The 23,573-nt window shown below is 49.0% G+C and overlaps 1 long non-coding RNA gene across 1 annotated transcript; it reads right to left on the bottom strand.

The window, feature by feature from the left end:
- Positions 1-1,157: 1,157 nt before the first annotated feature.
- LOC142844737 (uncharacterized) lies at positions 1,158-6,818 on the bottom strand. The gene is made up of 4 exons (XR_012909769.1): positions 6,598-6,818; positions 4,937-5,016; positions 2,297-2,410; positions 1,158-1,349 (listed from the first exon to the last, which is right to left on the bottom strand). It is a non-coding gene; the product is annotated as an uncharacterized LOC142844737 (long non-coding RNA).
- Between the last annotated feature and the right edge of the window lie 16,755 nt (positions 6,819-23,573).

Below are 23,573 nucleotides of genomic sequence, written 5' to 3'. Positions count from 1 at the left end.
GAGTCCTGGACACGAGCAATTCTGTAAATCCACCCCTACCACTTAGACCTTCTACCTTGAACTAGTCAAGGCCAACTCTGTCTGCCAGGGGCCTGAGAGCTCTGGCTCTTGTTCTGAGAACCAGCCTTAGGTTAGGCCCTGGAACACAGTGAGGAACACGACACATCCAGGCACCTCACTCGAAAGGCAACAGGCGTGCCTGGCAGTGGTGGCGCACACCTTTAATCCCTGCATTCAGGCAGAGGCAGGTGGATCTCTGTGAGTTCAAGGCCAGCCTGGTCTACAGAGCTAGTTCCAGGACAGCTACACAGAGTACAGTTACACAGAGAAACCTGTCTCAAAAAAACCAAAACAAAACCCCCCAAAACCAAATAAGACTGGCTCCATAGCTACTGGAAAACCCTGTCTGGAAAACAAAGCAAAAACAACAAAAAGGCAGGAGACAGAACTCTGCCAACATCAAAAGTGCAGGCTCCCAAGCCTGGAGACCTAGATGTGAGTGCCGGCCCAGCAAGCCACCAGCTGCATGACCCTCACTGTCCTTAACCCTTTTCATACCTTGATATCCTCTTGGGGACAATGGTTAAAACCATAAAAAATTAATCCACAAAAGCTTTTAGAGCAGTGCCTGCCCCTCAGTAGGCATGAAAGAAAGGCCAACTATTTTCACTCCGTTAATTGTCCACCAACAGGTCCATAGAAACTCGCATCTAAGGCACCCACAAGGTCAGCCAGGCTAGCATCCCGACAGTTCTGCCACAATTTGGGGGTTAGTCTTGGGGATCCATCAGGTAGAGCACTTGCGGCTGGCTCCCAGGTGTCTCAGGACACGGTCCATCCAGAGTTCCTGGAGGTTTCAGATCTAAAAGGGTATGTGTGCAGAGGTTCTAGAGATCCCAAGAAAGGTCACGAGGGACAGAAGAGGACTACGTGTGTGTGTGTATGTGTGTGTGTGTGTGTGTGTGTGTGTGTGTGTGTGTGTGTGGACTCTAGCTCCTGGCCCAGTACACTCTCTTCTGAGTCCTGAGGTTTAGAGCTGTATGGCTATCCTGCTGGCCCAACCATCCCAAACAAGACAAGAAAAGGCCAGGACACCAGAGAAAGGGGGTACAAATCCCAGGGGCTGCACTGCCATGACTGGGCTCCACTCGCCTAGGCATCTTCCTCGGACCAGCATCCTTTATGGGCCCTGGGGCATTGTGAGGATGGCGTTCCTAGTGCTGGACACCATACATTGGAAGATGCCCTTTGGGTCCTGTCTCCGCTTCATCTCTTTAAATCTGCCTGTGGGTAGAGCTCAGAAGACTCTCTGTGCGGCCAGATGCAGCTGTTACTTTCTCCACGAAGACCTAGGGAAAGATGCTGACCCTTATTGTGGAATATTATTTTAATAGGGCAAAGATGTGTTAAATTTGTTTATGCTGCAGAATATGGCTTTAACTGTGTTATTTTTGTTTATGCTGCAATTGTTTAACGACCTAAGGATGTGTGTTTAATTATGTAAAATGTCTTGCATTTGTTTCACCTTGCCTGCCTAAGGCAGCTGATTGGTCTAATAAAGAGCTGAATGGCCAATAGCTAGGCAGAAGAAAGAATAGGCAAGACTGGTAGGCAGAGAGAATAAATAGAAGGAGAAATCTAGGGTTGGAAGGAAGAGCAAGAGGAGGAGAGAATGAGAGACTTACCCAGTGCAAGAAGTCAGGTAGTCACCAGCCAGCCATAGAGAAGCGGTGAAAGATATACAGAAGAAAGGCAAAAAGCCCAGAGGCAGAAGATAGATAAAGAGAAACAGGTTAATTTAAGTTAAAAAACAACTAGCCAGAAATGAGCCTAAGCTAGGCAGAACACTCAAAACTAATAAGAAGTCTCCATGTCAAGCCAGGTGGTGGTGGCGCACGCCTTTAATCCCAGCACTCAGGAGGCGGAGGCAGGTGGATCTCTGTGAGTTCAAAACAAACCTGGTCTACAAGAGCTAGTTCCAGGACAGGCTCCAAAGCTACAGAGAAACCCTGTTTCGGAAAACAAAAACAAACAAACAAACAAAAAAGAGGTGTCCAAGCCGGGCAATGGTGGAGCACGCCTTTAATCCCAGCACTCAGGAGGCGGAGGCAGGTGGATCTCTGTGAGTTCGAGACCAGCCTGGTTTACAAGAGCTAGTTCCAGGACAGGCTCCAAAGCCACAGAGAAACCCTGTCTCGAAAAACCAAAAAATAAATAAATAAATAAAAATAAAAAGAGGTGTCCATGTCATGAATTGGGAGCTGGTTGACGGCCCAAAAGAAAGTCTGGTACAGACCTTCCCTGGGGATCTTTCACTCCGAGATCTCAGGGCTGCTTGTACAGCAGACCCTCAGCATGCTCAGGGGTGGTGTCTGGATCGCAGGCAGCCAAACCTGAGGATGCTCGTGTCCTAAAGGTAAAATGTAAAATGGTATGGTTATTGCATATAGCCCATGGGTATCCTATGCATACTTGTAACTATCTCTAGACTGTACATAATATATAGTGCAATACAAGTAATTGTTATACTGTATTACTTGGGGGGATAATAACAAGAACTTTGTTTCAGATGTGGTTGATCCTCAAGTCCAGTGGGTTTGAGGATCCAACCAGCCGTAGCTAAGGTTTTGCTATTTCCTTGTATGTGTCAGTGTCCAAGCACACGAGTAGGTGTGAACTCTGAGTGACAGAGGTCAACAGAGGTCAATATTGGTATCCTTCTCTACCATACTGTATTTATTTCTAAGGATAGAGACTTCATTGACCCTGTAGCTCACTGATTGGCTGAATTGGCTGGCCAGTGAGCTCCAAGGATTTGCCTGTCTCTACCACACTAGGACTTAAAATGAACCATTTAGAAATGCTTAGGCCAAGGTCCCCTGGGTTGTGAACACACCGTAATGCAAGCTGTCATAGAAGAGTCTGCTGCTAAGCCCTAACCTCCTTGTTATGCCCATTACTCTTTTATGAAGCCAGCTGTGTCCTCTGCAGCCTGGTACAGGGCCTGTCGCCTGGCGTCTCTGCTGGCTGTTTGTGGAACTGGAGGTGGGTCTTTTGCCCTCTCTGGCCTGGGTACCACCTGCCCAGCCCTGCAGAAGGCCTGTCTCCAAGGCAGAGGCCCTTCTTCCCACAGCCAGCTAAAACCCAGGCAACTTGCCTTGCCAGCTCCCACGTTCCAGACTAACTTTGGGGTTTGTTTCCAGCTGCGGTTAGATTTTTCTATTTGAGAAATATTTTAAGCAGCTGGTGGGGAAGGGAATCATAAATGAGCATGTGAAAGGAAGGTTGTCTGCATGGCTCGAGCTGTCTCTTCCCACAGCTTGGTCCCTGGTGGTGATAGAGGGGACACTGGTGACTTCCCAGGACGGGAGAAAGACTCTGGGCCCTAGGCAAGCACTTTGTGGGGTTGCTTGTGAAACGAAGTGCTTGCACTTGGAGTATGTGAGGGAAAAGGTAGACGAGACTGAGGTTAGACACCGGGGAGAACTGATTGTCAGAATCTAGGCCTCAAACCACAGGTATTTACCCAAGACCCTGTCTTTCCCCAGAACGCAACTTCCTTGTCTACTCTCATTCTGTAAGGCCTCAAGCAACCCCCACCTGGCCCAGTGGCTCTTCGTGCAGCTAACAGCGTAAAACTTCCCCTCAGCTTCCCCTGCTTTCTATCCTCCTCCCTCAGGTTTATCGGCTTCCTCTTCCCTCTTTACCTTGCTCTTTGTGGCAGCGCTGGACTTTGGGGTTGTCTGAGGAAACCTTCTCCTCAGTAACTTTCTAAGGGACAGACTTAATGAACCGACAGGGACACAGGCCAAGGGCCTGGATCAGAATCCCTGGCCACCCCACAGGAGGATGGCTGGGATGGATGGTGGACACAGAGCTCTACAGAAAAACTCAGGATGGGAGAGAAACCAAATCACATAGTCAAACAGAAGCAGAGTCAGGGAGAGACAGAGGGGGGAGTCAGCTGTGGGGGAGGGAGAGGACAGTCACCAAGCAGGCCCTGGCTGGCCCACATGGACATTCCTGTGGCCTCTGATGGTAGGGTGGGCTCAGCCCTGAGGGCTCCTTGGTGCCAGTGTGGGGGGCCCAGCATGGGGTCTCTGGCCAGGGTGGCAGGAGGGCCTGCCCTCCACATTTTGAGTCTTCTAGGGACAGCCTCCCTTGGCTGGAGAAAGCCTGTTGGCTAGGGTGGAGAAAGTGGGTGTGGACCTTGTACAACCAAACTTTAGTAGCCTTGAGACGCTGTGAGTCTTGAGTTCTTCACAGTCTAGGGCAACCTAATATGGGGAGGCTGGGGATCTTCATCTGAGGACCCCTGGCAAAAAGAGGGAGGCCACTGCAGTAAGAAGTGGACAGACAGATCAGGGGCAGCTGACCCTGAGGACAGAGCAGGGGCTATTGGAAGATCTGGGGTGGTGGTCGGGCAGTGGGCAGCAGGACAAGCTCAACCAGCCAGTCAGGGTGGAAGAGGGATGCCCAGCAGTCTGCCCTGGGGACTAGCCCTGGAGAAAGTGACAAATTTGAGCAGATTGACAACCTTCTTAGTCTCTCCCCACGTGCTCTATACCCCTTAAGCCCCACTACCTTGCTGGACAATACCCAGCAAGGAAAACAACAGCCTTTGAATTTGAAACAGTTCCACTCAGCGGACCCTTGGCACTCAGCTGATTCAGGCTACAACCCCGCGACTCTCCACCCTGGGAAGCTGGGCAAAAATCAAGTATCCTAGACACTCCCAGAGGGAACAAACAAGGGACTGTTTGCTTCCTGATACTATTTTGCACTTAGACTTCACGTGTGAAGTTTCCAAAGAAAGTACGTTTTCTTGTTCACCGTGAAAGCAGAGCACGTGTGTATGAAATATACATGTATAGTTTGAAAAGCATCACAAATGAAACACCTGTGCTCTACCACCCAGGTCGAGAACAACCATTACCTCATCCCGGAAGTCCTTGTCTCCGTTCCTCTTATCCCATAGGCACACTCTGAATGGAGATTGTTATTTCCTTGTTTATCCTTCAAAACATTTAGAGTTTCTTAGATATTGTCATCTTTGGGTTTCACAATGGCCTTATTATTCCCATCTTATAGATGAGGAAACTGAGGCTTAAAATAAGGCCAACCAACAAGTAAGTGGCAGGAGAGAGTCATAGTTAGCATTGACTGGTGTCCTAGGACACCTTGTCTGTCAAACAAATGTCTATAGTTAGCTCCAGGGCAGGCCGGGCTCCAGACACAGTTACCCTTAGCCCACCCCAAACTGTCATCTCTCCTGCTTGGTGAGCACCTAGTCAGAAAGGGTGGAGGCCTAGGGAAGAGACAATGGAGGCTAGGAAACAAGAGAAGTTGGGCTTGATCAGGAATGGGATTGGTACCTGAGAGTGGTTGGGTATAGGCTGAAACAGCTAAGAAAGTCCAGGGCTGTGTGTGTGCACTGAATGCCCAGGCTGTGTGTGTGCACTGGGTGCCCGGGGCTGTGTGTGTGCACTGGGTGCCCGGGGATGTGTGTGTGCACTGGGTGCCCGGGGCTGTGTGTGTGCACTGGGTGCCCGGGGCTGTGGGTGTGCACTGGGTGCCCGGGGCTGTGTGTGTGCACTGGGTGCCCGGGGCTGTGTGTGTGCACTGGGTGCCCGGGGCTGTGTGTGTGCACTGAACGCCCAGAGCTATGAGTGTGCACTGACCACTCAGGGTTGTGGGTGTGCACTGAGCACCCCCGCCCCCGGGGCTATGTGTGTGCCCAGGGCTGATAAAAGATTCAAGTATAAAATCCTGTCTTCGGGCTGGAGAGATGGCTCAGTGGTTAAGAGCATTGCCTGCTCTTCCAAAGGTCCTGAGTTCAATCCCGGCAACCACATGGTGGCTCACAACCATCTGTAATGAGGTCTGGTGCCCTCTTCTGGCCTGCAGACATACACACAGACAGAATATTGTATACATAATAAATAAATATTAGAAAAAAAATCCTCTCTTCTATTCTGAATCCGCATCTCTGCTACAAGACTTTACCATTTATCTTTCTGTATTTCTTCCTCTGCTATTTAGAGCTATAGTTACATTGCTTGGGAACATATAACCAAATGTAATAGAATTAGGGTTATTTATTTGTGTGGTGTGGTGTGGTGTGTGTGTGTGTGTGAGAGAGAGAGGGGTGGGGAGAGAGAGAGGGGGGGGGAGAGAGAGAGAGAGAGAGAGAGAGAGAGAGAGAGAGAGAGAGAGAGAGAGAGAGTTTATCTGTGTAGCCATGGCTGTCCTGGAACTTACTCCGCAGATGAGGCCTTGAACTCAAAGAGATTCCCCTGCCTCTGCCTCCCAGGGACTGGAATTAAAGGCCTGCGCCACCACACCTGACTCAGTGTGTTCTTCTATTGGTTAGACCTTGTTGACAAAAGGGTTTGTCTCACTCCGAAGAGTGTCACTAATGGACGTGGCACCGTGTGCTTTTGGCAGGGAGGGTACGCCTCCCCGTGCCTGAGAGAGGACCAGTACATTGACTTCAGAGTGTGAACCGCACCCCAGAAGCAGTCCTGTGCTAGCTGCCCTTTGACCTCTTACAGAGTCCAGTTCTGCCTTTCTTAATATTCTTACAACTCCACCTACCCAAAGATGCCTCCTCCCCTTGTCCTGGGTCTTCTGTTCTCTTCCTTCTCCCCTCTTGATTCTTGACCTCTGCACCTTACTGCCTTCTGGGCGGGCTCCCTGGCCCCTGCACCTGACTTCAAAGAGACAAGGAATTGGGGTTGAGTCACCTTGAAATAGGAAAATCCATTCAGAAGTCTAGGGCACACACTTTCTTCCAGGTCGTCCTGGGGGAGGCAGGCACGGCCACGTGCACATGACAGTTTCCTGTTTCCCAGAAGGCACTGGGGGTGGGGACCGTGCCAGGTAGGCATGGTGTCCCCGCCCCTGTGCCAATGTCATGGAAAATCTGAAGCCTTGATCTTTGTTCTTGATTGTTCTCTCCGGTTTTTATAGCTGGAAACTTTCTCGGCATCTTTGTTCCCATCGGCTTGGGAGGGAGGAGTGAAGGGGGAAGGAGGGAGGGAGGAGGCTGAATGGGCAGCTGGTGTAGGAACTTAGTACTTCCTTGGACCAGCATGACCCCTTCTCTCTCACACATCCACAACTCATACAGTTCACCTACCAACAGCCTGCCTTTCCGTGCCAGAGGCCCTGGGAGCAGGGATGGGTACTGTACGGTCCTGGCTGCCCTTCCTAGGCAAGCCGGCTTCTCATGCCCTGGGTTGACCCCTTGTTACCAGGGCTGCCGCCTATCCCTCTAACACCTGGTGACAATAGGTTCCCAGCCCTTCTCCTCCTTCTGGGCAGTTCTGGCTTCTGTTGACTGCAGGATTTAATTTCGAGTTTATGGCTAAGAAGCTGCTTTGTGAGGGCGCTCACTCCCTCTGCCTCTCACCGGTTTGCTCCTTCATGCTCCACTTTGACGGAAATTTCTTGGGTCAGTAGCTCTCACCTTTCTTCCCTCCTTCAGGCTGGTACCTCCTTTCCCTCACAACCCTGTCCAGAAGACATAAATGCAGCCGGGACTGAACCCGGAACAGGGCCTGCTCTGGATCCTGGCATGACCTGGAGAGACTTGCTGAAGTAGAGCCTCTGGTCCCCGCCGTCTCTACTACTTAGGAGGCTGAAGCAAGAGCACCACAGGCTTCAAGGCCAGCCAGAGCTGTAGAGCTAGATCAAGGGTATCCTGGGACCTCAGGGAGACGTTGTGTTGTCTTGGAATATAAAGTAAAAAAAAAAAAAAGACTAAGTGCTAGAGAGTACTTGCCAAGCAGAGACGTTAGGTTCAATTCCTATCCACACCTCCACACCACACGCACAATTAGCAATGTTCAGTCGATGACTCAAACTCTTAAATTTTGTGAGAAAACTGAACTCAGGCCGGTGAGAGAGCTCACTGGTTAAAAGTGTTTACTGCCAAGGCTGACAGCCAGAGGTTGATTCCCGGAACCTTCCTGGTAGAGGCAGAGAGAAGTCACTTCCTGCAAACAGCTCTCCGACCTTCACGTGTGGGCTGTGTCATGCTTACATGCAATGATAATAGGATAAGGAATATTTAAACAAAATTCTAAATACTGACATTTCAGGGCGGAGGGGCCTGCACTGTAGAGTGTGGGGTGTGCATGTTGAGGTCGGTGCACTTCAAGCCTTCAAGCCTCGGGAGAGGAGCTGGAGTGGCCAGGACCCACTGGGCAGGCTGGGAGTGAGGGAGACTGCCTGGTGGGTGTGGTCAGAGTTGGAAGGGATGTGGGGTTAAGGAGTTGGGAAGTTGCTTCTGGATCTTGGTGTATAGGCCTGCTCGGTCTCTCTCAGGCTAGCTGGGGCCTAGCCCCATTCTGCCACCTGCCTGTCTGTGTGTTGTGGGCTTGGCTGCAGTTTGGAGCAAGCACTAGCTAGGCCACTGATGGTTTTCCATCAAGGTGGGATCATATCCAGAGCTCCGACACTGAACACTTAAGGACAGTGACAAGTGTCCCTCGTCCCTGTACCTCACCGCATCAGCCTGTTGTAGGGCCTCCAATAAGCCCACGCTGATATGAACTACACTCAACAGAAGGTCATGGAGAAGGTAGTGTCTGGCAGCTTCCTCTGTGACCTTACAAGGACAGGGACCTCAGTTCCCAGCCCCAGGACCAAGCTCCGTGCTCCATACCTAGGTCTGAGGCTCTGAGTGCCGGCTTCCCCGTGGCAATGACTTGTACCTTCTGGGAATCATTGCTGTTGTCTAGTGGGTGAGTGAGATTGAGAAACTCCCTGCTTGGCCCTGCAGACCAGGCCTCCACCCCCACCTCCCATCTTCCTCTCTCCCCAAGTAGGATAGATTATTTTCCTTACTGCAGATCCTGCCAATGCCTTGCCCTCTTCTCCCGAAGTTACTCAGTTACAGTGCCGGTTTTCTATTTCCAGAGCAAAGGCAGGTTCCTCCTCCACACACCCTCCTGGTGCTTCCTCTCCATTCAGTCTGGGGAGGGGCAGGACCAAAGGCTGGGACCTAGTCCAGGTCCAACGTGAGCAGGGCATGCAGGGGAGAGGGTGAACTCCGTTCTCCTTTATGTCACCACGATCCTGCTGCCTCCCAGCCATCTTTAGCAGCATGCAGCAAGCTCTACCCTTTGTCTTAAAAGTCACCCCCTCCAAGGCCTGCACCAGCCCTGTCTGCATTGCCCTGGACATCCACTGCTGTCTCCTGATGAAGGAGAGTGTCCTTGCTGCTTTTTGTTTTGTTTTTGTTTTCTCAGCCATCTTTCCCCAGACCCCGTGCTGGATTCTGTTCCCAGAAACCACTCTGCCTCACTTAACCCTCCTCCCCCATCCTGAGGTACCCCCCCCACCCAGCTCCAAGCTATCCTCCCTTCTGAGGTCCCTCACCCCCTGGCTCTCTGCTTAAACATGGCACTCTGAGGATGTGTCCAGCCCACGAGAAGTGAGGGAAGAGAAACAGGTCATCTTCATTGTCAGTTTGATTGGAGTTTAAATCATCTGGGAGAGACACCTCGGCCTGTGTCTGTGAGGATGCTTCCAGAGGGATTGAACTGAATGGGAGGACCCAGCCTGCCTGTGAACGGTACCATCCCATGGGCTGGGGTCCTGGACTGAATTAAAAGGAGAAAGCCAGATGAGCATTAGGGTTCATCCCCCTCCACCTCTCTCTCTGCTTCCCGACTGGAGGAAGACATGGGGACCAACTGCCTCCCACTCCTCACCTTCCCCTCCACACTGGACTCTCTCCCCGAACTGTGGGGCAAAATAAATGCATCCTTCCCTAAACCATTCCTTACAGGTATTTGGTCACAGCAAAAGGAACTAATACAAGCACACTCTGAGAGCCATAGACCTGGGTATGGAGCAGGGAGCTTGATCCTGGGGCTGGGAACTAAGGTCCCTGTCCTTGTAAGGTCACAGAGGAAGCTGCCAGACGTCACCTTCCCATGGTCTTCTAATAAGGGTAGTTCATTTCAGCACAGGCTTATTGGAGGCTCTACTACAGGATGATGCTACTGTGCTGGTACAGAGATGAGTGACATTTGTCACTGTCCTCAAGTGTTCAGTGTTGGAACTTTGGACATGACCCCATTACTGACTCCATGCCCCCAAGACACAAAGTTGGGTACCTCCTATGACTTAATCTCTATTAGCCCCAGAACAACCCTATGATAGAAATTATAACCGACGTTCCCTAAAGGAGGAAATGGATGCACAGGTGAGCTGTAACTTAGCAATGGTTGCCTAGGTAGTCAGCAGAACAGCTGGGATGGCGAGCTCTTTCTGTTCCTAGGCTCACAACTGTCACTTTCTGGTGGGGACAGAGGGGCCAAATGGGGGAAAGATTGTAGTCACATCTGGCAGAGCTCCACAGACATTTGGTAGGTGAGGGCATCAGCACACATGTGACATAAACATTTTCTGCGGTGACTTTTGTTCCGAGAGGTGTCAGCCTTGGAGAGAGATGGGACTGGTGAAATGGCAGCCATGGCCTAGCAGCTCTCCACCCTAAGGGCTCTGTCCTTCTGCCTCCTGGGCTACAACTGGCTGCAGTCTCTCTTCCCTGTCAATCTCCGGAGTCATCCTCAACTTCTTCCCACTCCAAGAAGGCCAGGTCCCTCTTCTGTTGCCTGCACCCTCAGGGGAGGCACGTGGTTTTTCTTTCACCCTCCCTAGGGTCTCCCATGCTGAAGTATAAAAGCTCTATCAGGTTTTGTGTTCCCACCCCTTAGTGACATTTGTAGCAAGGTGCCACGGCCTAAGTCCTGGAGAACCAAGATGACTTTTCTTTTTTCTGTTCATTGTTTTTTTTTTTTTGTTTGTTTGTTTTTTGAGACAGAGTTACTCTGTGTAACAGCTCTGGCAGTACTGGAACTTGCTCCCTAGACCAGGCTGGCCTTGAATTCACAGAGATCCACCTGCCTCTGCCTCCCAAGTCTTGGGATTAAAGGTGTGTGCCACCACACCTGGCTTCCATACATATACTTTCATCCATGCTTACACATGTATTCCCGCATACTACAATAACATACTGTCCATCTATCCTGTAACTGAAGACATTGGGCTATTGCTTGGTGTGATAGCTAACTGATTATCAGTCTGGCTGGATCTTAAATAAACTGAAACAGAAGTGTCTGGGCACTGGTGACAGCCCAGATAAAAGGACTCTGAAGAAAGAAACTTTTGCTTTCTTTCTGCTTTCGCTCACTCTTGTAGTCAAGGTCTTCTGTCCTGCTGGGGCAGCATCCTTCACTGATATCAGAACCAGCTTCCGAGCTCCCAACACAGACTGAAGACCAGCCCCTCTCCAGAAGCCCTTTAGATCTTCAGCGCCAAAGTGGGACTGCTCAGATATTCAACTGTGCAGCTCCTGGATTCTCAGCCTTCCCAGTGTGAGACAGCCATTGCTGGATTACCTGGACAGTATTGTAAAAGTCGGTCTAATAAATCTCCTTCAACACACACAGTCTTCGTGTTCTGTTGCATGAGGGGACACCGTGCCCATGGCAACTCTTTAAAGAAAACATCAAACTGCAGGTTGCTTAAAGTTTTAAGTTTAGTCCATTATCAGCATGGCAGGGAGCATGCAGCACACAGGCAGACACAATGCTAGAAAAGTACCTGAGAGGTCCACATCTGGATCCACAGGCAATGGGAAGAGAGAGGAACACCGGACCTGGTTTGAGCCCTTGAAACTTCAAAGCTACCCTCCCCCTCCAGTGACACACTTCCTGCAACAAGGCCACACCCACTCCAATAAGGCCACACCTCCTAGTCCTTTCAAATAGTGCAATTCCTTGGTGACTGTAACTGTGACTCTATGAGCCTATGGGACCATTCTTGTTCAAACCAACCAACCAACCAAAACACACACACACACACACACACACACACACACACACACACACACACTCACACTCATTTGATCACTTCTGTTCCTTCAGAAAACCCTAATACAGTCAGAAAAAGATCCAGTGCCTTCTGGTGGAGAAAGTTCACCCTTGAACACATTGTTGAATGGATATTATGACAGTCATTCTGGTTGGAGAAGGTGACCTTTGAGGGGGATGGGTTTGATTGAGATGACAAAACGATTGGGATAGGAACTGGGGGAGGGATTGGAAGGAATCGCTCGTGGAAGAAAGCTTGAGCACTGGTAGAAGAACGTGGGGGAATATGCAAAGAGAAAACAGATTTCACACTTTCAAGGATAAAGATTCTGATGACAAAGAATTTTGATCTGTTCTGGGCAGCCAGAAATCGCCCTCAGTTGCTTCCACAGGCAATAGACATCCATCTACCCCAGTCAATGATGCTTCCAAAATATTAGCAAGAAATATGGATGAATCGTACATTTGAGCCAAAGCAAGTGCAGAGAGGAACTAGCATGAGAGGCAAGACACATAGAAGAGAAGTTTTCATGGAAGCAGAAAGTTACATCCACAAGTAACTGCTAGAGAGACAGACCCAGTTCCGGTCCCCTCAGACACTCCAGGGACGCTGCAGGGACTTTTTACACATAATAAATACGGTACATACGGAAGTATGTGTTCACACACCAGCAAATATTTCCCCTATGTAAGACATGAACGAGAGTGGTTGGGCAAGTGTCTGGTTAACTCTGTAAATGGAGACACCCAAAGCAGAATGTGTAGGAATAGAATTCTATCATGGCTTGAATTACTAGGTTTGGCTACCTATAGTTAGAAAATCAAGCTAAAGATGCCTGAAGCCCTGGATGTGTGCTGGACAGGCATGTTTTTATCATGTTCACCTCCTTACAGATTTGAAGATATCACTCACTCCATACCTTACTATTAAGTATATCACCCCACATATTATTACATCTAATACATATTTATAACCAGCTCTGTTATTGTCCTCAGGTTATCAGGCTTTATCTCTCATATCAGGCTGGTGACCATGTGATCTCACCATGGATGTAGAAGATGGGAAGGTCAAGGAAGGGAGCAGAGAAAAATATATTGCTCAATAAAACTATAAGAAGAAGAAGAAGAAAAGAAGAAGAAGAAGGAAGAAGAAGAAGAAGAAGAAGAAGAAGAAGAAGAAGAAGAAGAAGAAGAAGAAGAAGAAGAAGAAGAAGAAGAAGAAGAAGGGAAGGAAGGAAGGAAGGAAGGAAGGAAGGAAGGAAGGAAGGAAGGAAGGAAGAAAGATGGATGGATGGGCCAGCTGGAAAAGGCTGTTGTCACATCTACTATTGTTTCCTTCTCTGTTAATATGTGTCCTGTAAGGGTGGCCATGTTTACTATCAGACTGAATTGCAATACCAAGGTAAATACCGCTTCTCAAACATCAAAATGCGTAGAAAACACAGCTTCTCGGGGATCTTGTTAAAACACAGATTCTGGTTCACATGGTCTAAGACTCTGTCTTTCTCACAAGACCCCAGGGCGGGCCAGTGCTGCTGAGGCATGGACCACACCTCAAGAAGCAAAGACTGGAAGCAAGATGGGTCTGGGTTAGAAGTCCCCAGTCTGGTCGCTGTTTATCTTTTCTGAGCCACACTTCATTCTTCTGCAAAACAGAAAGTTTTAAATACACACTTCCTAGTGGTTATCGTAAGGTTCACGGGAGGCAGCATATCTGAAAGCCCTGATACTGTAAAGTGCCCATACGTGTTTGTTAGTGTTGTCCAGGGGTTGCTGGGCTTCACCTTCAAAGGCTCGCGGCAGGTGATGCTGACCTGGCAGATGGAAGGGACTGATGGAAGGACGGCAGCTTGCATCCTTGCTTTTGTTCTAGAGATGCTCGTGGGGAGCAGTTTCCGGGAAGCTGTTATTTGCAGAAGCCAGATGCTCTGTGTCTCTCCCTCCACCCTCTGATTGCTAGTCTGCCTATGCTGCTGGCCCTGGCCCAGAGACGCCACATGGCTCCCAGCTGTGCTGGGACACCAGGACACATTCTTCCCTCTCCCAACTGTGGCTTCTCCCTTTTGCTCACCACAGGCTGGGGGCTGGCCCAGAGTGGGAACCTTGTGGTATATAGTTTTTCTTCTGTCTCTGTCCAAGGATGTCCAGTACCCTCATGCCCCAATGCCCTCTGCCCGGTCAACCCTCCCTTAGTTAATTCCTTATTTTAGGAACACAACCCCTGTATGAACTCGAGTAATCTCACCCTAGAGGACAAGGTGAAGAGAGGAGCCCCAACAGCTGCGGCCTCCTCGTCTGCAAAGGGCAGCATTTTTGGAGGTCCTGAAACCCCATCCTTGCCGCTTCTTTTCTCAGCAGGCCCTCTGCCAGCTCTGCTGACTTCGGAGCTTGTTCTCGACCTACTTGGGTGTGTTCGTGAAAACTGGGACTAGTTCTTTTGGTTTTCATAGGCTGAGGTGAAAATGAGGCAACTCTGTCTCTGTTGACCATTTAGAAGTTTGGGCACAGCCGTCATTATCTCCAATCTCCTTCATGTCGCTAACCACAGTGGATCGTGACGCTCGGGTGTGGGACAGAGAACCCCTGCTGTGACTGGAAGAGGCACAAGCCAAGCTCCAGGCCCATCAGATATTCCTAGGGACACTTAGGGGAAATGAATTTACTACACATATTAAATATCATACAAACTAAAGCGTGTATGTACATACTGGGAAATAACCACTTGCCCTCTGCAGTTATAGCCCCCCCTTTCTTTTTTCCTTTTTTTAAAAAAATATTTATTTATTATGTATACAATATTCTGTCTGTGTGTATGCCTGCAGGCCAGAAGAGGACACCAGATCCCATTACAGATGGTTGTGAGCCACCATGTGGATGCTGGGAATTGAACTCGGGACCTTTGGGAGCACAGGCAATGCTCTTAACCTCTGAGCCATCTCTCCAGCCCTATAGCCCCCCTTTCTTCTCTCTAATTCAAGCAAATCTCACCCAGGTAAAATGAAAATACTACTATAAGGAGAAGACTGATTATCATTATTAACTGTCCTTAAACTTCGGTTCTTCGCAAACATGAGTAGCAGCAATACACAGTTTGTGTGCTCCAGTCTTAGGGCCATGGACTGCCTGCTCATGAAGGGTTGTTGCCACAGTACCTGTTGTGTGCCAGGCTTCCAGCCTTGAAGCTCTCAGGTTAAGAAGACAGAGTCCTGATACAAAAAGGAAAGGCAGCCGGTATCCGATGGCAGCCATCCTTGACTGTCTCCCTCTGATGGTAGCCTTCTGTACTGGCTGGTTTTGTGTGTCAACTTGACACAAGCTAGAGTCATCAGAGGAAGGAGGCTTTGCTGAGGAAATGTCTCCATGAGATCCAGCTGTAAGGCGTTTTCTCAATTAGTGATCCATGGAGGAGGGTCCAGCCCATGGTGGGTGGCGCTTGGTTCTGTAAGAGAGCAGGCTGAGCAAGCCATGGGGAGCAAGCCAGTAAGCAGCTCCCCTCCATGGCCTCTGCATCAGCTCCTGCCTCCAGGTTCCTGCTCTGCTTGAGTTCCTGTCTTAACTTCCTTCAGTGATGAATGGCATGTGGAAGTATAAGGCAAATAAACCCTTTCCTCCCCAGCTTGTTTTTTGGTCATAGTGTTCCATTACAGCCATGGAAACCCTGACTAAGACTCCCTCCTTGGCTGAGTGTCTCCCTCCATGTCTTTCCTTTCCTTCCTAAACAAACCTTGCTGCTTTTTAAAGTTTATCTCAGAAACCAGCTTTGAAGTTTATTATCTTTTCTGACTCGTTGATGTACACTAGAATTTACTCCTATTTATACTTAACATAAACACATTTTAAAATATATTTTAAAATAGTTTCCAGCCAGGTAGTGGTGGCACACGCCTTTAATCCCAGCACTCGGGAGACAGAGGCAGGTGGATCTGGTCTACAGAGCAAGTTCCAAGATAGCCAGGGCTACATAAAGAAACCCTGTCTTGAAAAACAAAAAACAAAAAAACAAAACAAAAAAACAAAAAGAGTTTTTATAGTAGCTACAATTTTATAGTATGTGTGTGTTTGATACAAGATCTTGTTATATAAACCAGACTTGCCTAGAACTAACTGCTAACTCAGGCTGGCCTCACATCCTCCTGCCTCAGCCTCCTAAAGCAGCAACCAGGCACGTCTTCCCTTGAGGTGACCCCATCCTTTATCTTAGCTAACCGTCCAGCCTGTTCTGCGTATAAGTAAGCCTAGAGGGACTTTGCTGGTTACAGGTGGCACATTCCCCACGGGGAGCAAGGCAGCAGGAATGATGAGCTGCCCCCACCCTCATTCCTCACCCCCACCCTGTCCTCAGCACCAGAGGCATATGTATGGCTGAATTTCAAGACCCTTTATTTTACTGGACCTCAGATCTCTGGGGGCTGCAGAGCTCAGTCTAGACCTTTCACTGCCCTATCGCCATTACCCGTGTCACTCGCTGCTTGAGAGCAGCGCTGAGGCGGGACTGGAGCCTAGCGGGGACCACAAGTGCACTCTGCCCGACTTTCTACAGTTCTATCTACCTCCTCCGCTGGGAACGGGGATCAGGGTCACCAGGAGCGGGGTGCACAGAGTTCTCCCAGTGCGCCGCAACGGTGACACTCGGTATAGATAGGTAAACAGCTATGGAAGAAAGTCTCTCAGCAGTGTTGTGTGGGTGGGTTCCTTCCTGCCAGCACCAGCAGTTAGACTAATTGGGCCGATTACTGATTACCACTATGGCAGGTGAGCTGTGTAATTGCACCCGGGGTGGGGTGGGAGGCAGACTTAAATCTACCCCAGCGAGTCTAGGAAACGGAAAGCCGATGGTTCTCTTGCACCTGGTGCCTCTGGGCAGCAGCGTCTGCAACAGGAACATCTGGAACTGGGGCTAGGCAGAGCTGGCATTGGGTCAGAATCTCTAAGTTCAGGTTACTTGTTTACTGTGGATTTCTCTGCTGACTGGGATTGCTGACAAACTCTAGGCTGAGCTTGTAATGTCTCGGATATCGAGCTAGGGAGGACCGGGAGGTGGCTACCCATGTGCACTTAGGCCCCTGCCTAAGGTCACCATCCTCTCCTGCTTACACGAGTGGAGCAAAGGTCTGACCAAAGGCTTCATGCCAGACTCACAGGCTCCAGAAGTCCCTAGGAAGTCAGGAGGGAACTGGACAGCTTGGGTCCCTGATGCCTGGGTCCATCTTTCCTGTGACCCTCTAGCCTGCGGGCTCAAGCAGAGTCTATGGGGTGTTGAGTTCAACATCCCTCGCCCCCATATGGCCACACTGACCTGGGTCTCTAACCCCATCGTGGCCTGGTTCTTCCTGTGGAGACCAGAGACACTTACGGTGCAATTTTGGGGACAGATTTCTTCAGGGGGGAGGGGGTGTTCCTCTAAGTCAAGGGGACATGTAGGCCGCAGGGTAAGTAAACAAGTAGAATCTCTGGGAAGAACGATGTTTACCACTGGCGTGAGGTTGAAGGCAAGGGCCCAATGTCTTTGGCCAGGCCCCACAGAGTCATCTGGAGACTGATCTTCAGCCAAAAGATGTGGTCCCCGGCCTTTGGAATTTAATCCGCCTCCTTGCCCCCAAATGCTGATATGGTCCTTAAAGTCCCACAAGCTGGGGAATCCTCATCCTAGTGCCCCCTGGTCTAGGGCAGCTGTGGGCCTGGGCTACAGGTGAGAAAGAAACCCTCTCTTGGGGCCCGAGAGCAGACAGATGTTCTCGTGAGCTGTCACGGCAGTCACCCAAGGACTGCCGCCATCCTAATAGCTATTAGCTCTTGCCAGAAGTCACTTCTACGTATCTGGTTGGCCCCCAAGCTTCCCTGCGGTCCTTTACAGCTAAGAAGGATATTTTGGGAGAAGAATGTCCTTATTTAAAGCTGAAAAAAAAATCGGCGTGATTCTTGCTGTTCTAGTAAATTTATCAATCCCCTATAATTTTCTCGACCCAAAAGATAACACGCTGTTCTCTAAAAGAAAAACTCAACCACATCCTTCCCCTACACAGTCTCTTTCCTGTCCCTTTCGCCCCAGCCTCACAGCCCTGGCAGAAGTGGCTGGGCGGCCCGCAATTCAAGGCATGGTTTCCCATCGTGCTGATGTAGGCCCACGCTCTCATCTCTGGGAAACCCCTAATGTTCCTGACTAGGAGCTTCCACAATGACATGAGAGCCCTAAGTTCATTTTCCCAGTCCTTCTCTTGCCTCAGGAGGTGACAGAGTGCACAAGGAGGTCCTTGCGCTGAGGGGTCAGTAGGTGAGCTTCGCTGTCAAGGAATGCTGTCCCTAATCAGATTGTCCCTTCTTTGGCACTCCCCAGCAGGGGAAAGCCATAGTGACAGTTCCAGGCTTAAATGCGGTCCTGGTTGAGTCCACACATGGGCAGACAAAGTGCATGTGTCGCTTAAACACTAGCTATTCTGATCCTCATTTGTGTCTTGCAGAGGTCCACACCACACCTTTTCCTGTCCTTTCTGAGCTGTAGCAAGGGTTCCCATCAGAGCTGGATCTCCTTGGGCTGCTTGAATGGGTCCTGGAGCAAAGACACTTGACTTGGGCTCCGAGAGCTGAAGAAGCGTGTGTCTTGCTCCTCTTGATTCGTGGCCGGTCTCCACGGCTGCAGCTACAGCCCCTGTTGGTACCATGTTTTCCTCTGCTTTGAACACCCACTAGGCTCTGGTTACCTGTCTGGTCCTCACCCCTCAGGCCATGCTGGCCAGGATGCTAGGGACTTCATGTTGTTTCCACACTCCATTTTCATCCCTGTATCCTTGATGAACATTTGTCAATGGGTGAGAAGTGGAGGCAGGAGGATCAGGAGTTCATGTTCGTCCTTGGTTACCATGAATTCAAGGTCAAGCTGAGTTACATCAGAGCCCGTCTCAAAGGAAAAGCATAAAGCTGGCACTGCCGTGTTATGCCTGTGATCCCAGAACTCAGGATGCTAAAGCAAGATGATAAAAAGTACATACTCTTAATCCCAGCAGTCAGGAGGCAGAGACAGGTGGATTTCTATCAGTTCAAGGCCAGCCTGGTCTGCATAGTTAGGCACAAGTCAGCTCAGGCTACATAGTGAGACCCTGTCTCAATAAATAAATAAATAAATAAATAAATAAATAAATAAATAAAGGACTGGGTGGTGGTGGTGCACACCTTTAATCCTAGCACTTGGGAGGCAGTGGCCAGTGGATCTCAGTGAGTTTGAGGCCAACATGATCTAAAAAGCAAGTTCCAGGATAGCCAGGACTGTTACACAGAAAAAACCTGTCTCAAAAACCCAAATAATAAATAAATAAATAAATAAATAAATAAATGAAATAAAGATCATCTTTGACTACAGAGTGAGATGAAGTTGAAAGCCAACCTGAAATACAGAAGATCCTGTCTCAAAAACAGACAAAAGAATCAAGGCCAAATTCCTTGGCGTGTATGAAAAACTGATGTCTTTTCTAAGCTCAAGTTTGTAAGCTATCTATCCCAATACCCTCACACCCAGGCACCCCCAAGTTGCTGAACTACTTGTCATCCCCAAGGTCTCTGAGTTCTCGGTAACACCAGGTTCATGCTCTTCTGAGCAGAGAACCCTCCTGCCTTGATTTCCGTTGTCTGACCCAAGTCACTACACACAGACAAAAGAAAACAACTCCCCTTGTTATGTCCCTGCTCTGGAGTTCAGGAGAATAGGCGGGTTGCCCTGGGATCTTTGTCTAGTTCTCATCAGCCCCCCACTCCAAAAAAATCAATAACCAGGTAGGCTCTTATTGGAAGTTCAGGGACAGAATCTGCCTTTCTGCTCACTTTGGATGAGGGCAGGATTCAGGTGAAATCTCTGCTTCATTCTTGACTGTCTGCCAGCTCTCTGTTCCCAGGTCTTAAGATTAGTCACCTTCTTTCTCATGTGTCCCCTTCAACAAAGGGCACATTGGGCTCTTCTCATGTCCCCAGTCTCTCTGACTTATTTTTCTGCCACCAGACAGGTAAAAGGCTGTGTTTGGAAGCTCCCATGGAATCAGATGAAAGGGTGTGCTCCCTTTTGCCATGTGATCATGAGGGCAGCATCAGAGGTGAAGGTTAAGAGGACCACCCTGAATTCTTGCTCAGCACACCTTCTGTCCCTTGGCCACTGTAAGCCTTCACTGGGCTGTAGGCGCGCGCTCTTCACTCGCAGATGACGCTCTGTGCGGTGTTTTGTCTTGTATTAATGAGCTCTGGGGGCATAAGCTGTGTTTTACCCAGGTCTGCAGTTGTACACAATAAACAAACAGAAGGAAGAAAGAAACAGAGAGAGAGAAAGAGAGAGAGAAAGAGAGAGAGGGAAGGGAGGAAAGGACAGAAGCAGGAAGAGGGGACACAGGGAGAAGAATTCACAGTCTCATGTGTGTGTGTTCCCACATGTCTATGTGGGTGTGTTTGCCTGTGTGTGTATGTATAGAGGCCAGAGATCAGCATCTAGTGTCTTCTGCTATCTCTCTCCACCTTGATTTTTTGAGACAGGATCTCTCCCTCAACCTGAGCTGGAGTTTACTGTATGAGTCACCAGGATCCACCATCTCCTCCCCCAGGGCTGGGGGTACAGATGCCCCTGTTGCACCCAGATTTTCACATGGGTCCTAGGGATTTGAACTCAAGTCCTCATGCTTGCCCAGCAGGTGCTTCTCAGACTGATGCACCTTCCCGGGGGCCCGACTCTAACACCTTAGCCTGGTATGAAGGCCCACATGGCTACAGAGATACTTAGAGTCCTTGGTGCTTTTATAAATCCTTATTCCTTTCCTTCTCTTCCTCCTCCTTTTTCTCACTCTGCTTGTTCGTTCCTTCTTCAAGTTTCATTTGGAACATTTTCCGACTCAGCCCTGTTCACCAGCCTAGGAGCAAGAGTTTATGCTCCACACCTTCAGTCCCTAGCAAAATGCATGATCTAGACACAGAACAAACCCACTGAGGACACCAATCCTTAAGAGTGCAAGATTCGAAGTCATCCCCTCACCCACAGGGCAGGTACTAGAAGGAAAGGCCAGGAAGGATCAGTTCTTGAGAGTGTGGGAATAGGAACTGGGTGCTGTCCGTGCAGCATCAGGCTTCGAGAAGATCAAGGGAAGTCCCATCTCTTCATCTCTGGGAAATCAGGTGGTTCCACAAGGTACCTGATGGTTTGCTTTGATTCCACTGGCTGAAGAGTGGGCACCCCTCATCTTTCTCCTTCTTTAGCAGGAAGACATGTTAACCTGTGTGCCTCTGGGAAAGCAAGTGGCCCCAAGTCTGCACCCCTACCCTGTTTGCTAGAGATGAAAAGTGAAACTCCTTTTGTAAAGTTCTTCTCACTGCTGACACTTTTTTTATCCCTCTTTACAGAGCACAGTTTTTACCGAGCATGAATTTTGAGCACAATCACAGTACTTCTGCAGCTCGAACACAGTTTAATTGGGGCCTTATTTCTGTAAAGATTGTTTCTCTTTCCTATGAACTATCAAGCCAGTTTAGGAGCATTTAGAAGAACTATCTTCAAGTAAATTGCTGAACTTGTTTGCAGTGCATCCAAGAAGATGAGTTAGTTACTTTTACCCCCCTCTTCTCCCCTCCCCACTGCCACCTCCCAAACAGTGGCTCCCTTTCTTCCTCCCTCCACCTGTCCTCCTGCCTTCCCAGTTCACCATTCTGCCCTGATGAAAGCAGTCCAGAGGTTCCAGAAGACTCCTGCAAAGGCCTGTCCCTATCTCCCCTGGGAAGATAGTGAGTGGACAAAACAGTCTCTTTGGCACTCTTTCAACCTGCCCCAACTTTGGTCCTTAATGGATACAGCAAGATGACAATTACTGAGTCATTTAGATATGGGACAGCCACAGTGTCCAGGTCCAGGAACTTTTGCTAGTTACAAAATAACATTCTGAGTAGTTACATTGTAATTTACCTGTTAGAATGAACTTTGAAGCATTTATTGAAATTGTATACTGTGTGTGTGTGTGTGTGTGTGTGTGTGTGTGTGTGTGTGTGTATTGATGACAACAACTTTTCTGTTTATAAGGAAGCCTCAACAGAGGGCGTAAGTCCAGTGTACCGAATAGGCTGCCTGAGAAAGGCCGTAAGTAATTCAGAGACATCCTGTAAGTGACTCTTCTGAATTAGGGACAACCTTGGGCAGAGGTCTTCATCTACTGACTACTGTGCACTCCTAGGATCGTTTCCGTGCCCACTGTTGTAAGTCACACATCTGCGCCTACACTCCTGACTCTCTGATTCGCCACACTGGGTTCCAGACAGCATCTAAGATTCACTTAGTTGTGCAGCCTAAGATCGTGTCTCTAGAAGCATGAAAACTACAAAATTTTCCCACAAGATGCTTCAGGGAATACGTCCAATGGGTTTGGAAAACACTATGTACTCTTTCTTTCAGTTGTAGAGTTTTAGTAGAGCCACACGTTAAAGGTCCTAAAAATCCTCTGATTAGCGCAATTTCTGTTACTGGCATGGCTATTGAGTTTCTACCACTTACCGCATATTATCCTAAGTACCAGAGTGATGTCAATGAGTAGGATAGATACCTGTTGTTCAGTCGTAATGAGAAGAGAAGAGAATCCACACATAAAATGATTGGCATAGAGAGTGATGGTGGGATGGAGAGATGGTTCAATTGTTAAGTGCCCTGGGTAGATTCCCAGCACCCACAAGGTAGCTCACAAGCGTCTGTAACTCCAGTTCCAGGAATCTGAGGTCCTCTTTTGACATCTGAAGCCATGTAGGCATATGGTGCACCGACTACCTGCATGTAAAACACCCAAGCATATAAAGATAAAAACTAGAGAGCCTGAACAACAAAGAGAGGAGGGAAGCTATGTGAGGCTCTGGCAAGGGCATCCCACCTGAGAAATTCGCAAATACCAAAGGGCCGAGGCTAGAGAAGGCATGTGTGCGTGTGTGCATGAGTGTGCGTGTGTGCGTGTGCGTGTGTGCGTGAGTGTGAGTGTGTGCGTGTGTGCGTGTGCGTGTCGTTGAGATCTGAAAAGGGGGAAGGTGCAGGCTCGCTCAAGACTTCGTTGGCTAGTGTGAGATGTTTACTTTTTCCAGCCTCCCCCAGCCCTAACTGATCATAGGCATTTTCTCCAGCATAAAACTCTCTTAAGCAGACCTGGTTATGCATGCCTATAATCCCAGCTACTCAGAGGCTGTGGCAGGAGGGTGCCAAGTTCATGACTTTCCTGGGCCACCTAGTGAGTTCAAGGCCAGCATGATCAATCTAGATTCACAATGAAAGTAGAAGGAAGAGTAAGGCTCAGGGTAGGACATTGGCCATGTGCTCCATGTTACGAGATCGCAATGCCACATGGTTTTCAGTACCCTCTTCTAGCCTTCGTGGGTGCCAGGGAAGCACGTGGTACACTGACGTACAGAAAGACAGAATACCCACACACATAAAATAACAAAAATACCTAAACAAAAAATTCTGCACCCTAAGTGTTTCCCTCCTCAGGATATGGGCTCCCTTTGGGAGGATTTTGTGTCCTGATAGTGGTTCAGTGGATTGGAACTCTAACAGAGAGATGTAGGCTTCACTAGCAAGTGGGAAAGTACTTCCCTTCTGCCACAGATTTTTATTTTTAATTATAAAATATGTGCTGGCAGTCAACGGTTATTTCCAATGTTTATAAAAGTTATTCACATAGATTATTTTTG

This window comes from Microtus pennsylvanicus, chromosome 2, assembly GCF_037038515.1.
Source record: "Microtus pennsylvanicus isolate mMicPen1 chromosome 2, mMicPen1.hap1, whole genome shotgun sequence".
Classification (NCBI taxonomy): domain Eukaryota; kingdom Metazoa; phylum Chordata; class Mammalia; order Rodentia; family Cricetidae; genus Microtus; species Microtus pennsylvanicus.
The sequence above is the reverse complement of the archived record's forward strand: the minus strand, read 5'-3'. Positions and strand labels throughout refer to the sequence as shown.